This window comes from Bicyclus anynana, chromosome 9 (assembly GCF_947172395.1).
Source record: "Bicyclus anynana chromosome 9, ilBicAnyn1.1, whole genome shotgun sequence".
Taxonomy (NCBI): Eukaryota; Metazoa; Arthropoda; class Insecta; order Lepidoptera; family Nymphalidae; genus Bicyclus; species Bicyclus anynana.
Window position 1 is genome coordinate 3,775,224 of NC_069091.1, and position 16,356 is coordinate 3,791,579.

Genomic DNA, 16,356 nt, shown 5'->3' on the forward strand with positions numbered 1-16,356 from the left:
TAACAATTTCACTTTATTTACTTACGTTTTATTCATTAATTACGGGACATCTGTATATTTGCTCCTATTTATAGTATTTATGTCATTATCAATATATTATACATCATATCTAAATCATAATGCCCTCATTTATTAGTATGATGTCCTATGTCCTGCCGCTGATCATTACTTGTAGAAATAATATTCCAATTATGATAAAACTACATAATATATTAAATACTAGTAGTTTGCGGTAAAGTAACACTAGGTATCTATATACTGATGAGTTTGTTTGTTTGTTTGATTGAACGGGCTAATCTCAGGAACTACTGGTCCGATTTTAAAAATGTTTTCAGTGTTACATAGCCCATTTATCGAGGAAGGCTATAGGCTATATATTATCCCTGTATTCTCACGGGAACGGGAACCACGCGGGTGAAACCGTGCGGCTACAGCTAGTCAAATTATAAATTTGAATGAACGAAATAAGAAAACATGATATCCTAGTTGCGGAGGTGCAATCCTTGCGCACATTCAAATGGAAATACTAAAATATTCAATATCGTTTCTATTCGATTTCTTGACGATACGAAATTGAAAATGTTTTCTATACAACTTTGCAAGAATTTCTTTAAGTATTGGAGAATAAATGTGAACTTTATGCAGTAAATTGTAAAGAATATTTTTTATTATCAGCTTATTTTAAATATTATAACAACTCAATGATGATGAGATGGTAAGAAATTAATATTAATTATTCCATACTCCAGGGCCGGTAGGGCCGGATTGCACCCTACCACAATGCCGCAGTATAGGTTGAGTTTACTTTGTTTCTCTTCTTAAATTATGCTCTACAATATAGGTTTAACTCTTCTTATAATTTTTGATGACTCACGTTTTACTGTGTATTTCATAACAACGAATTTTCAAAAAAAATCTTAATTTGTTTTGAGCCAAGTTTTTAAACGATAGTTTCGCTGATACACTTAAACGTTACTTCTTATTGTAATATTTTATATTAATGCAGGGAGTTATTCAAAGATGAAAAGGAACTCGGAAAGTGAGAAATTTTAGCAGACTCAAAAGTGATTACAAAAATAAGAAAACTAATGTCGAACAAAGGTTTATGATTCACAAAATTTGTCAGGACAACTTAAGTAACAAATTAAACTGTAACCAAAATAAGACCCTAGAATGGCAGAGAATGACCTTGAGTGGAGTCACGCACTCTTGAACGATGTGTGTAGGGTTAAAGGCGCCTTTGACAGATATCTAACACTCCCCTTTTCCACTCAAGTCACTCACCCCGCCTATCCTAAGTAACCCATAAAGAGTTACACAACAAAAGATGTGGACGGCTCGAACGCCACGAGCACACTGAACCAACAGAACAGACTGCGACGTTGGTGGTAGGCCGAATGGCAGGTACACCAGCGTTCTGAAGGTAGGAGGGGTTTTTAGCGGGTAGAAGTCCAGCACTACCCATATGAGTGTCCATGAGGATTTTATCCCCTACTTAAGAAAAAAAAGGGAGTTATTCAAGGATGTGAATAACACACAACACTAGCGAAAGTCACGTACAAACAATTAACTATCTATAACTGTGGCGCATCACCATACTAATTGTTAGACTACCCTCACGATAGGTAGAATATCATAGCTATTAGCAATAACACTGATTTGCTGCTGATAGCATTCTCCTTGGTAATTTGAATTTAATACTAAGTTAGCAACCAGATATTCACTTAATAATGTTATCTACAACTCTTGACTGTGAAATTTATGTTTCACTTAAATGTTGGGAGTATTTTTATTGATAAAATATAATTGACAATTTATGAAGTTCTTATATATTTTTTTATTAAACTATGGAAAATGAAAAAGTGTGATTCCATTTGGGAATATGTTTTATGTTATATGTTTTCTATTGTGTTATATGTTTTCTATTGTAATCTTTTCACAATAAAAAAAATGTTTAAAAAAGTGAAAAATTACATCTTTTAAGTGGTGACGCAATAAGTGAAGTTAATGGTGGTGGTGACCTATAATTAACGTTAGTTAATTCAAAGGTTCAGATTTACCACAGGCTTTTGTTTTAATTGACGAAAAATTTTAACTGACAGGTATTTCAAGCGTGTTATTCAAACCAAACTCGAGATTACAAGTCCATAAAACGTAATTTACAAACAAATCCCTACGCACGAAAGCTGTGTTATAACAGCCGAAAATTATTTTTTACGTCACAATCGTGAACTGAGAAAATTGGATGCCAAAAATAAAATGCCATTCGGTAAAATATTCTCATCATAACTTATAATTTAAAGTTGGCAGCTTAATTTTTCGCCGCTGACATGGCAAAGATGTCTGGCGACTCGTGTTGTCGTGCCTATCTAATTTTTTCCATTTTCCATACTAAATGTGTACTATCTGTGGAACCACTTTAGTTTTTATTATTCCACGTTTTACTTAACTTTTTTATAAGAATTTCTTTATATTTCAATTGAAGACAACTTTTTTTTAAGACTGGAGTGGGTACGACAATAGGCCAACGGGGCGGAGATCAAACCACCACCCCTCAATGATGAATTCTACCGCTCTTACCGTTGAGCTATTGAGACTCTAGACTTGTTTCTTAACTGCGATATTATCTGTCTGTTATTAATGACGATTAGATGATGACCACAGAAGCAATGGGCAGATGACATAATCTCGATAACTGGATTAAAATAGCGCAGGAAAGAGATGAATGGAAGAAATTGGAGGAGGATCAAAGGGATTCCTATAATAATAAAAAAAAAATTAACACAAATATTAATGATCATTATTTAGTATTTCTAACATAGTTTAAGTAAAAACTACAAAATGTATATATTATAATAAGGTTTAAGGTTTATGGGAAATAAAGCGGCTTTATTATTATTATTATTAGATGATGACGTATTAATTTTATTTCATTCATTTGGTTAGCGTCGAATATTTTTGCGAGTAGAATCGAAAGCAGCCACAGCCGAAGCCACTAGACCAGACCGAAGCTTTTGTATTAATGTAATAAATTTTGCGATAGTATCGGATTAAGGAGGTTTAAGGGCGGACGAAGTCGCGGGCGTTTGCAGTATGTTGTATGGTGTAAAGATGCTCAGTTTATTACCAGCTCTTCTCAGCAGTACTTGCTTTTAGAACCGGTGGTAGTCCCTATTATATATAGTCCTTAAAATAGTCTCACTTTAAATAGCTTAAAGTTAGTCTTTACTTGAAATACCTAAAATAATTTTCATTTGATTTTGATTTTGATGGAAAGGCTTTGATGAGTTATTTTACTGATTTACACTCGCTCAGATGTAGGTATAATTCAAAAATGTTTCATATAATTTGATCATAATCTAGGCAAATTTTTATCTTCAAGTATGCAGCTGACTTGGCGAATATTCTCTTGATTACGTAGTATCTCATGATTCTTAATAGAATGAATTTCACAGTAACGGCATTTTCAGGACCGTAAATTAAGTCAAAGTAGAACGAATAGGTAATATTATTTTAGCGACTATAATTTACCTAATGGAATAAAACCGCAACAATCCCCATCGGGAGTTATTTAATTAAGACAGCGGTTTGCGACACTTTTTGCAGGCTCTCTGCGCTCAATTTTGTACTTTGTGTTAGCTAAAGCAGCCTTTTGGATGATAATTACACAAACGCTAAATTAGTGCTAACATAATTTTAAAAGTTCAAGAAAAAGCAGGCACTAATTTACCTAAAAAAATTACAAAGGAACTACAGGAAATGACATAAAATATAGTTATACTAGCTGACGCCACGCGGTTTCACACGCGTGGTTCCCGTTCCCGTAATAATATGGAGATAATATAAAACTTAAAGCCTTTTCCGATAAATGGGCTATCTAACACTGAAATAATTTTTTAAATCGGAGCTGTAGATCCAGAGATTAGCGTTCAAACAAACAAACAAACAATCTCTTCGACTTCGACTTCTATAATATAAGTATAGATTTTATTCCATCCGAGCTTAGACTTAGTCTAATAACCTATAGACCCGCAACACCTAACAATTTTTAGCATTTGAATCACTCAATAAGTAACATTACAAGGCATTTATTAAATACTAGACTTTTGAATACAGTCTAGTAGAGCCGTGACGTGACGTGACGTGATTTGAAGGGGCACCTCCAAATATTCAGTTTTGTGCCTTTTAAGAAATTAAATATCACGAAAGTTAAAGGAAAAACATAGTGAGGAGACCTGCATACCTGAGAATTCTCTTAATTCTCTAAATATGTAAAGTATGCTAATCCGCATTGAGCCAGCGTGGACTATTAGCCTAACTCCTTGCATTCTAAGAGAAGACTCGTGCTTAACAGTGAGCCAAATAAGGATTGTTAATGATGAATGTTCTAGTAATAAATAAATGAAACAATAATAAAGCAGCCTTTTGTATAATTTAAAACAAAACCAGCCTTATCGTTAAGATCACCGAGGCTGTGTAGCGCGGAATTGCAGTTTGCATTGTTGGCATCGCGCCACGTGACTGTGAATTTTGTTTAGCTTTGTTTATGTTTACCGTAACTTTTGTTGTAATCTAAGCCTCAATATCTCTATGGTAAAGGGGCTGGATCCTGAGAGGTCTAAAGTTTGATCCCCGACTTTTGGACTTGTCTTACCAACTTCTACCACAGTCTTTTCGTTTATTTCGAGGGAACATGTTATAAATGTTATTTATTACTTTAAATTGAAATTGAATGGCTAATATTTGTAAAAAAAAAACTTTAAAGCAACCCAAAAAAATAACGGCAAAGACCAAAGCCTAATTTGAGTATGAAACCGCTTGGAATAAGTCTGGGTTATTGGTAAACCAAAGTCAGAATTAGGTAATAATTTCTTAACATTAAGTTTTTTTATAAAGACCACCTTACGAGTAACAGAGACTGGACTGGGCTGACAAAACTACAGCTTTAATTAAATTTAAAGTTCAAGCTATCTTAGGCTCTCAACTCTCAGCTTACATATGAAAATTTAACGCTGTTCGCTATAATAAGCAAGACTGTATTAAACTCAACGATTTGGGAGGAAAACCGGGTGATACTGAATACCTTCGGCATATACTTTAAGTTTTGAAATATGACCTTATACAATTTATCGTCCCGGGCAAGATACAACGTAAAGGGAGTTGGGAAGGAGAAAACATCCTTGCTGGAAACCTACGCCAGTGGTTTAATTAAAGCCTTCAGTCACTATTTGAGGCTGTTGTATACAAAATTTACAATACTAAAACGATCATCAGTTTTCATTATCACAAATACAATAATTTTGCTTTGGAAAAAAAAAATTGTTATGTATTTACAAACAACACTAAAATTAATATTAAATGAAAAATATTTTCAATTCTTTCTTTTAAATTTTGTAATAGGATAAATATTCCTAAAGACAAGAGAATCTATTTCAAAAGCCGAATAAAAGATCTGATTCAAATAAATATATACTCAGGAGTTTTTTTTACCAAAACAGAAAAAAAAAGTATAAGGGAAAAGGAGATGATGATTATGATTAAGATATTCAAACAAGCAAACTGTTTAGCATTTAATATGACTATAGTTATATGAACAGTATAAAACTATATAATTACAATAAATACAATACATAATACAAAATCTTTGAATAGCGTTGTACACGACTCGAATAAAAATGTCTGAACTATTTCTATGGCACAGATGTATACTGCGATAAATATCTTTAGCTCAATGTATGCCCTCATTATTATGAACAACCCTCATACATTATCTGGGTGGCTTAGTTATTGCTTATTTTCTTCCATAGATAAAGGTACTTTTAGAATAATGTAGATGTTATAGTGATTGAGTGCCCTGTTTATTATCGTTTTGTGAATAGTGAATACTGATTGATCTGTTTGTTTTAAATTCTATAATTTGGTTTAAAAAGTTGCTTCAACTTGTTTAATATTATTGCTTCATTGCCTTGCTTTATTTTAAATCTAAGATATTAACATGATTTGTCACCATCACCCATTTCGATTTGATTGATTTTGAGCTTTTGATTGATTTCGACGAATTAAAGGTTAGCCTGGCAGTATAACGGCGTAATGGAACATCTAAAACTATTTTATGTAAACAAAAGACTTAATATTTAATCCCATTGTAGAATTATATTTGTAGAAGAGTGTACAATGTAGTCACAACAAGTTAGTCACAGTCCTACCTTTTAGATTACAGAAATTTAAAATAGTTGACAATAGAAGAAATTTGAACTCTTGAAAACAACACAAAGAAAGAACCACAAAGACCAAACCCAAGTTTTTGATTATGAAAAAAGGAAATAAACCCATCCTATGTTACAGTTAAGATCAGATGATATTGCTTACAACATTAATTATCTCATCTATTAATAATAATAAACAACATTTTCCTTTGTATGTATTTTCAAAACTTGCTAATGACATAAGTAAGTAGGTAGGTCCTAGTACCTACCCAAAAACTTTGTCAGATTTCAGGGTATTAAGTAACGTAAATTTTAATCCAAATCCTACCCTTATGCCTGACACCGATTTAGCCTTATGTAAATGACTAACTAGCAAAGGCCCTTGCTGATAAATAGCGCTGTTTGTCATATAGAGGAGGCTTTAAATCCGGAAAGCTTACGGCTAAATCTTTGGGGCATTACCTTCTTACCACAAAAGGTGGCTTAAGCCGTTTCAACGCTTGTATAGATCTTATAGCTTTAAAGTTGAATATTTGTACGTACTAACGGACGCCCACGATCTTGCTAGTGTGCTCTTTGAGGCACGCGAATCTAATCTAATCTACCGTCTGTCTCGATTCCCGATTGATATTGGGAATTTCTAGAAAAGAAAATCAATTAATTCTTTTATTGTTGGCCTAACTTGAGACTGGATTATTTTAACGTTAAAGAATATTTTTTTATTCTGTGGGCGATACTTGTAAAATATTACTCGTTGCTCCTATGTTTAGCTTATCGGATAACGAATCCCGTCGACCTACATTAGAGCAGCGTTGTGGTTCCAAGCTCCATATCTCATATCTTGTAAAGAGGGAGGCTTGGCCTTGTCGTGGGACATCAAAACAGGATGATGATGGGTGGAGATCTAGTTCTAGTGCGGAAATGTATCTTTACCATACATTCGTATTTTATAGAGTTAAATACAATGTTTCTGAAGTAGATAGGTAGCGTAAAAGGTAGAAACAACTTTTGGCATAAATTTGCAAAGTAAAATGAATAAAGGTCATGAATAAAACATAGATTCCGCTCCTTGATGAATTCATTGCTGGTCTATTGTTTGAGAACTATAACTAGGTATAACCGACTGTTCACACTAATGTTTTTTCAACGAAGTTCATAGAATCTGTGCGCAACGCAAACTTCATGATACACCGCGTAAGCGCTATTTATATAGGTTGTTAATGAATGCTCTATATCGCAAATTGGTGCAGTCTAGCGTTTTTACTTGTTAGGAGGAGGATGAAAATCCACACCCCTTTCGGTTTCTACACGACATCGTGGAGGAACGCTAAATCTCTTGGCGGTACGGCTTTGCCGGTAGGGTGGTAACTAGCCAAAGCCTATCACCAGCCAAAATACTACTAGCATAGATCGCTCAGTCACCCACTGAGTGACCTCAAAGCCTTTATAAGGGGCCCATATAAAACTATTTATTTTTACAGTAGTGTAAGAAATATAAGCAGCTCAGCAGCTGAGTGTAGAGACCGAGGGTCTGTAATGTATCTATGTGAGAAATAAAGAAAGAAAATTCGTTAATTTTATGTATACACTGTATTAAATATTCTTTAACAGTTAAGCAAAACGTGTAGGTTAGTTGAAAATGAGATGATAATTTAGAACAGGAAAATAGTGGTTTAATACAGAAACTTGATAAATATTTACTCTATCCAAGAGATATTTCGTCTACCTACATTACATACTCGAACTTATTCGTGTGAATAAACATTTATCGTTTGATGTTAATTTACAATGATTTTGATTTTACTCGTGAACTGAGAGCCTGTGATAACTAGACATTCCTCATTCTGTGAAGGCTGTAAGTTTGTCACCCAATGCTCCTACCATAGGTAGTTCTTCCTTCTAAAAACAACGACGGTCTTAACTCCATAATCGGCTACTGTACTTACCTATAGTAGGAGCATAGGCTGATAAGATATCAGCTTTCAAAATGAGCTAGGTCTGGATACTACGGGTTCTCATTCTATCGTAGTCTAGTTGAATTAGTAAAACGACAATTTTCTAGCGGTAATAAATATAAACAAACGGTTTTAACCGTAGTGGTAGGGAAGTCCATACCAGGATTATTGCGATTATCAGCTGATCATCAGCTTCATTTTAAACATCAGCATCAGAATCATCATCCGCATTGTTCGTTGCTTGTTGCAACATGCCCCTTGGTGGGCAGAGTTAACGTCTCGTGTCGCTGTCACTTGCGAGTTTTGTCCAATCAAAATGCGCTATTGTTCATTCATTCTAAACAATTGTGATTATTGTCAACAATTACTACTTAGTGCTATACTAATAGCATTAACAACTGAGTCTTAGGGCCATAAATCATTTCTCTATATCTATCTCGCTTGCACTTATGGGTCTTATGGAGCCGTCTAGTGAAGGGTGTAACAATGAAAGACATATTATCGATAAGTAAAGTTTATTATCGTATCTTGTTCACAAAATTAAAAAAATTAACAATATTTGATTTAATATAATACATATTTCATATTATATAATTATTAACTAAATAAAATTAATCTTCATCTGAGTCTTCATCATCAGAATCTTCGTCTTCTGCCAAATTTATTATATATTAGTATCCATAGTGCGCAACGAGTAACACATGAATGTATTTATTTAATTGCAGTAAACACATTTATAGCAAAAAAAATACGCAATGCAATTACATTAGAAACCGACCAATCAGAATCGTCCAAATCATTATTGACTCATCATTAGCACGTGCGCAGGTAGCCGTTTATCGATAATTAGGGTGCGCAGGTAGGCGCGCTGCACATTCCTATCTTTTTTGACTTTTATGACCGGACGACTCAGATGATAATGCGCATACTATAGTGTCTTGTTTTATGACCTGTTGTTACTAGTTGCTTTTAAAATGTCTCCTACGTTAAAAAGTGAAATATAGCAATATTTTAAATTAGTTGAACAAGATTATGCATTCTGTAATATAATATGTAAGAAGAATTATTCACGGAAAGGATGCACAAACACATCAGTAAAAATTAGCACATTTTAGGAAAATAACATAAAATAAAAAATCTGCATGTGACAAAATTATGTATCAGCAAACAACCCTGGTCCATACATAGAGGTCACTTATCTTTCAAGTCAGGTACGAGACGGTCATCACCTAATAATGATAAAATTATAAAGCTAACGCCTTGTGATTTCATACTCGTAGATCCTTTTCCGTGGAAAATTAGGATAATAATAAGCTATAATACACCAATGAATCAATTTGATACTATAATCGCTTTGCAAGGTTTCATCTAGCTCGGCTTAGCCGTTGAGTCAAGATTAAGTAATCAATCTATTCTGACGTGTTGTTTGTTTCATTTTGATCCACTCTACTGAAAATGTATTTAAAAGTAGATTATCTTAGCATCAGCTGTTACTAGAATTTAATTAAATATCGCTCTTAGTACCTGTCACGACAAATATTCGAAAAAAATAAATGTTTAAAAGGACTAAGTAATTTATTTTATCGAAATAATATACTAAATAGCAGTTTATTAATAAACATTACCGGAAACGTAATAAATTCTAAGAGTATTACCATTATTTTTCAAATATTTATACTATGACATTTCATCTATATCGATAAAACCTTGAATATTATTTTGTTATATAGTAAAAAAAGTGCGGTCAACTTAAGTAATAACTCCTACTCACTGTCACACATTGCAGAGGTTCGTAAATCGTAACAGGGATTCATAACACCCATATTTTATTTAGGCAGTACATAAAGCGGATCCATTAGGCGCGTACTAGTCACGCTGACTACGCGTTTAATACAACCACAAAGACCTCTAATATTTGCGATCATTCATCTTATGTCACTTTGCTAAGACAGATTGATATGAATTTACAAATAAATAAAACTCCACCTACCTAAACACTGAAGTCACATCATAGAAAGTTCGCTCGAAGTCCAACAAAGTTTCGTCTTAACATTTCATTTTTTTTATTGGTTGTTTGTGTGTACGTATAAATCAATTGGTTGTTTTGACGTATATAGAGGGGGCCCCGAGCGCTCAACACGGCTAAGCGGGAACGCAAGCGATCTAAACTGCGAGGCCATAAGAGCGCGCGATACACGTCAGTTGTACGCATGCGTCTACTGCCTAACTCCTTTACCGATGTTGGTCTACGACCATTGATATGAGTAATTTCAAGATAAGAACTAAGAGTGGGCTTCGCGTTAAGAACTTAATTTTGTTTTTACGACCAATGGTTCTTTTATACTATAGTTAAGTTATGTGCCTACAAAATCACCGCAAAATATTAATGTGTCTAAATAACTTTCGCTTTTTAATAATCGACTAAATTAAATTAAGACAATTCCTATCTCTAGTATAAAATAAACGGTTGATAACGGCGTTATTTGCAATAACGCATAAAAAAAATAATAATTATTATTGCAATAATGTATCTCATTGATTATTTAAATTGAACTTTCAGCATCTATTGATTAAAATGATTTGCATTTGAAATGAAAAATCTGAAAAATTGTGCAAAGAGACTGAAAAATGGTGGTGCTACACCCCGTATATACTTTCGTCTTTATTACAAACAACAGCTGATATTGCCACTGAAGCCTGCTATGGGTCTAAGCCTCGATATTATAGGAGGCGGAAAGATCTTTTTAGGTATAAAAGCAGTTTGTTGAAGAATAATGTTACCTGATACATTTACTAACGTAGGATAAATGCAGATCAATTAGTACCCAATGCATTTATTAAATTAAAAGTAATTAAAAGAATATGATCTGGACTAAAGATCCGTGTTGATGTTTTATAGCAGAAATAGAAAGCAGATGAGCCTGTTGGTTTGCCAGTAGTTACATTTATTTCAACTAATAAAATTTTATAATTACGAAATTAACTCGAATTTGCAAGTCTTTTTATTTTGATATCCACGTCCATGACCACAAATTTTTCTCCTATACTAGTAAAAACTAAATTGCAAAACCGCAGTCGGACTTTACTTATGATAAAAAAAATCCAACTGCAGTTAGCAACATAGTAGGTAAGACGGCGGTTTTCCATATTTTTCCATATTCTAATGGAATGTGCTCGTAGCGAAGGTTACAGAGTATGCAATAATTTACTAAATATACATTTTGCGGCGCTACCAAACATTGTAACTGCTGTTACGTTGTGTAGTTTATGGTTGCTACTTGAATAAATAATAGTAAGTTTTTGTATGTCACTGAAACCTATAATTGACTCTAAGGGCCCCCGCACACGGTTGGCGACGGTGGTCGCCACACTACAATCGTCGCTGTTCGCTTCTTTCGGCCAGCACTTGCCACTAAACGCCGACACTGAACGCCGCTACATGCCATTGGCGCGATACCGCACCCCTCTCTCTCTTATCTAAGTAAACCTGTTTACAAATTTTCAGCTTTTAAAAAATGACGAAAGTCTGACTGTCACTTGTTCTCAGTCTATAAGTTACAGCTTTCTGGTACTTAACATGAGCTTAACTGAGGACGGACGGAAAGAAGGACATGACAAAACTGTAAGGATTCCGTGTAAATGATTATCTTTAAAAACATCTAAAATGTTGATGAATAAAACATAAAAACACAAACATATAAACTAAAGTTACTCGACTTGCGGATAACGGAAGATGAGTTAAACCAATGATAACAGTATTTAACATCATTGAGTTAAACAGTTAAAATTGACCACGAAAGGCTCACAATCCAAAAGCTTGCTTATACGGCACAGTTAATTTCAACTAATTGACCCAAATAGGCTTCCTAAATTTTAAAACCTTCCATTTTCGCAGCTTTTACGTCGGGAAATTCTCTTTACGCCCCAAATGTGCCAAAGTGCTCAATTTTTCGCTACTCCCGATGAATGTTTTTGCTTCTGTATAACTTTTTTGTAATTACCGAAGTACGTTTCTGTTTCAATTCGATGTTCAATAAAGTCATAGCTATTTGCTATATGTTCATAGCACTCCATGTTTACCTAAGTATATGTTTTTTTCTGTGCTTCAAAAGCTTAATTTTGCACTGTTTATTAAAAAGTTCATCTCCAAGATTCTATCTTATCTTTTATCTCCTCCATGAGTTTCGGTGTATCTACTTGTCTGAGAGCTCTAAGACCTTTTTAGTTATTTTTTTAAGGTTGGTTTGAAGAATTTAGACACAAGTGATATGAATTCAGACCAGATCTGTAATTGAGGGTATATGATAATGTTATGAAAGACGATAAAAAATATTGTAGTGCTAACCTTGCACATGAGATGTATGAGGAAAAACGTTCGTGGAAAACGTTTGAAAAAAATGGCCGCTCATAGCAAGCATTTTAATGCTTCTTAAGGCGATGAATAGTAAAAATATTTCAGTGAGAGCGCGTCACGTAGGAGGGCAAGGGGAGGGGGGTTCAGGAAATGCCAACGCGTGCCTACAACGATATGAAATGCTTACGACATAGATGTATTAGACATTGGAAGCGGTATATCTGTTGGTATACTTATCATCAATACATATAAATAAAACTAGCGAACGCCCACGATTTCATCCACTCTCTGAGTTTGTAGGCCCCTGTCACAAAATTATAACACACGAAACACTATGTTTTTATTGACATCTTAACAACCGTGCAACTGTTTCATAATGTGCATTTTTTTAAGAATAGTATTTTTTTTTTTATTCTTTACAAGTTAGCCCTTGACTACAATCTCACCTGATGGTAAGTGATGATGCAGTCTAAGATGAAAGCGGGCTAACTTGTTAGGAGGAGGATGAAAATCCACACCCCTTTCGGTTTCTACACGGCATCGTACCGGAACGCTAAATCGCTTGGCGGTACGTCTTTGCCGGTAGGGTGGTAACTAGCCACGGCCGAAGCCTCCCACCAGCCAATGATAACGTATTTAATGACTACTATTTCCCTTACCTCCCCTGTTAAACAAATAGCTTGAAAAAATGCGTGCCATATCTATCATATCATATTATTGTCTAAGCGCATCTTTATTAGTACTTACTTGGCGCTAAATTGGCTTAAAATTTTTCAAAACCATATTATTTTGTATTAAAGAAATAAATACCCTTTGATTATATAATCAAAGTAAATACCTTATCTAAATACGATAATTGAATTCTCATCTTCCAATCCATTTTCTAGATTAGGTACGTAAACATAACATGTATATGTATTTACCTATACTCGACAAGGTTCTATACTAATATTATAAAGCTGAAGAGTTTGTTTGTTTGTTTGATTGAACGCGCTAATCTCAAGATCTACTGGTCCAATTTGAAAAAATATTTCAGTGTTAGATAGCCCATTTATCGAGGATGGCTATAGGCTATCCCCATATTTCTACGGGAACGGGAACCACGCGAGTGAAACGGTGCGGCGTCAGCTATCAAAAATATAACTAAGCCATCACTAACCAGTTCTAGGGAACGTATATCAGCATAATGCACATAGATAGTCTTCCGTCACGAAATATATTCGGAGCGTGCGATTTTAACGGAGCCACCATCCCACCTGATATTCAAAGCTATCGGTTGAGCCGTGAATTTGATTATCACTTGATATTGAGATGCCATTGTAAAAGGAGAAGGTTTTACGGTATCGTTTACTTGGTAAGCTAATTTTTATTTCAAACTGAAATATTTTAACGTAATAAGAATTGATGTAATATTGTATTCTTGTTTATAATAAAATAACAACTGCTATATTATTAGCTGACGCCCCGCAGTTTCATCCGCGTGGTTCCCATTCCCGTACGGGGATAATATATAGCTTTCCTCGATAAATAGGCTATCTAATACTACAAGAATTTTACAAATCGGAATTGTAGGTAGATTAGCGCGTTCAAACAAACAAACTCTTTAGCTTTATAATATTAGTATAGATTTAGCATGTCTGGCTCATCATGATGATCCTTGATTTTTTCCTGATCAATCTTTGAACTTTAGGGTTTTTGTTATTCCTCTAAAAAAATCGTAGAAAAAAAAATCAGCCAGAATTTACAGCCCCGTGCTTCGTAGAGCTTGTTAAACTTTTGACCTCGGTCGTAATTATTAACATAATTATAATAGTGGTCGTTACAGGATTTCACATGATCACCCTAAACCTGCCAACCCGCATTGGAACAACGTGGTGGGTCTAAGCTCCATATCCTCTTTTCTAGAGGATGACCTGTCACTGAAGTCGGCTGTCAAAATAGGCTGATGATAACTAAACATTAAAATTAACTGCTTTCAGTGTTGTTAAAACTCAAAATAACTACATTGTTTTTTACTTGTCAGTAACGTTTTTACGTTTTTTTTCTTTGACGGCTTCCGTGGCGTAGTAGTAAAAGACGTACCGCCAAGCGATTTAGCGTTTCAATACGATGTCGTGTAGAAATCAAAAGGGGTGTGATTTTTATCCACCTCATAACAAGTTAGCCCGCTTCTATCTTAGATTGTATTATCACATACCAGGTGAGATTGTAATCAAGGGTTAATTTGTAGAGAATAAAGAATTAAAAAAATGTTCGCTGATTTAATTTGCTCTATATATTATTTACAACCAGATAATATTTTAATAACTTAGTTTAATTTGTTAGATTTAGGCAAATATTGTTTATGTATATTAATCATCAGGGCGTGATAGCCCAGTGGATATGACGTCTGCCTCCGATTCTGGAGGGTGTGGGTCCGAATCCTGTCCGGGGCATGAACCTCTTTTTCAGTTGTGTGCATTTTAAGAAATTAAATATCACGTGTCTCAAACGTTGAAAGGTGAACGGTGAAGAAATTTTCTTAATTCTCTGCATGTGTGAAGTCTGCCAATCCGCATTGGGCCAGCATGGTGGACTATTGGCCTAATCCCTCTCATTATGAGAGGAGACTCGAGCTCAGCAGTGAGCCGAATAATTTAGGTTATCTTATAATTTAATTATGAAACCCATGAAAGAAACATCAAAGACCTCATACCATGTTGTTATTTTTTTTAGTATAAATTCAATTATTCAGAACATGCCGCTTTCACTTAAAATTCAGGACAAAGTAGGGCAAACATGAGCACACATAAGTGTAAGGAACCGTATCCACACAGTCTTTGTATAAAACTTTTCGTATGCTTTTATTAAAAAAATTGGGACAGAGGAACTTAGCATAAGCTCAAGATATCCTGTTTCCTTGAACCGGTGGAATTTCATGAAAATTTTATATAAGCTTTTAACCGTAATGCCTTGTCTTGTTCATACTAAAAAGGCGGTGAGAAGATGGGATTTAAAAATATAAGAAGATCTTCGGGCACTTGCAAAAAGAAAAAAAACAACAAAAATGGGTAGAACAAAGAAAATTTAAGCTGAGAATGAGGAAGAGATTTGTGTTGTTTTTATCGCTGTGACAATATTGAAAATTGTAAATCTATTCTTAAATAATAAATAAATGGTATATATTTAATAAAGACAGAACCTGTCAAAGCTATTTTCAATGACACCTTACCCACCTAAAACAAAGTTTACTAAAATATTTCCTCTTTTCCTTAGATCTATACTAATATTATAAAGCTGAAGAGTTTGTTTTTGTGATTGAACGCGCTAATCTCAGGCACTAGGAATCTCAGGATTTGAAAAACTCTTTTAGTGTTAGATAGCCCATTTATCGAGGAAGGCTATAGGTTATATATTATGCCCGTATTTCTACGGGAACGGAAATCAAGCGGGTAAAACCGCGCGGCGTCAGCTAGTCCATTTATAAGAGAGGAGCTTACTTGCGTCATACTGCTATACAATATGCTAGGGTATCGAAAGTTTGGATACAAGTGATATATCGGCCAGTGAAGGCGTCCAATCCCATTGATTTACAGTGGCAATCTTTAGATTGGCTGACACTCCATCGTCCCTCGTTACCCCTAAACATATTATGAACTAGTATACGTTAGCGACTTTGTCGGCGTGAAATTTGTATTTTGTTATTTTATTTTAACATCAAATATTATTAAACAATATTGTTAAGTTTAGACAAACTCCTTATCTACTACCTCTAAGTTTCACGACATTTCATTATTGTTCAAAAGATAAGAAGCACCGGATTTAAAAATTCTCTTACATTTTGTGAATTCTTATCCCGAGT

General features: G+C 34.4%; 1 protein-coding gene across 1 annotated transcript in view; it reads right to left on the bottom strand.

The window, feature by feature from the left end:
* LOC112050183 (cell adhesion molecule DSCAM-like) overlaps positions 1-10,349 on the bottom strand; it is a 49,387-nt gene extending 39,038 nt beyond the window's left edge. The window contains exon 1 of the mRNA XM_024088376.2: positions 10,152-10,349. The gene's annotated coding sequence lies outside the window, so the exon portion shown is untranslated. The remainder of the gene's footprint in view (positions 1-10,151) is intronic.
* Between the last annotated feature and the right edge of the window lie 6,007 nt (positions 10,350-16,356).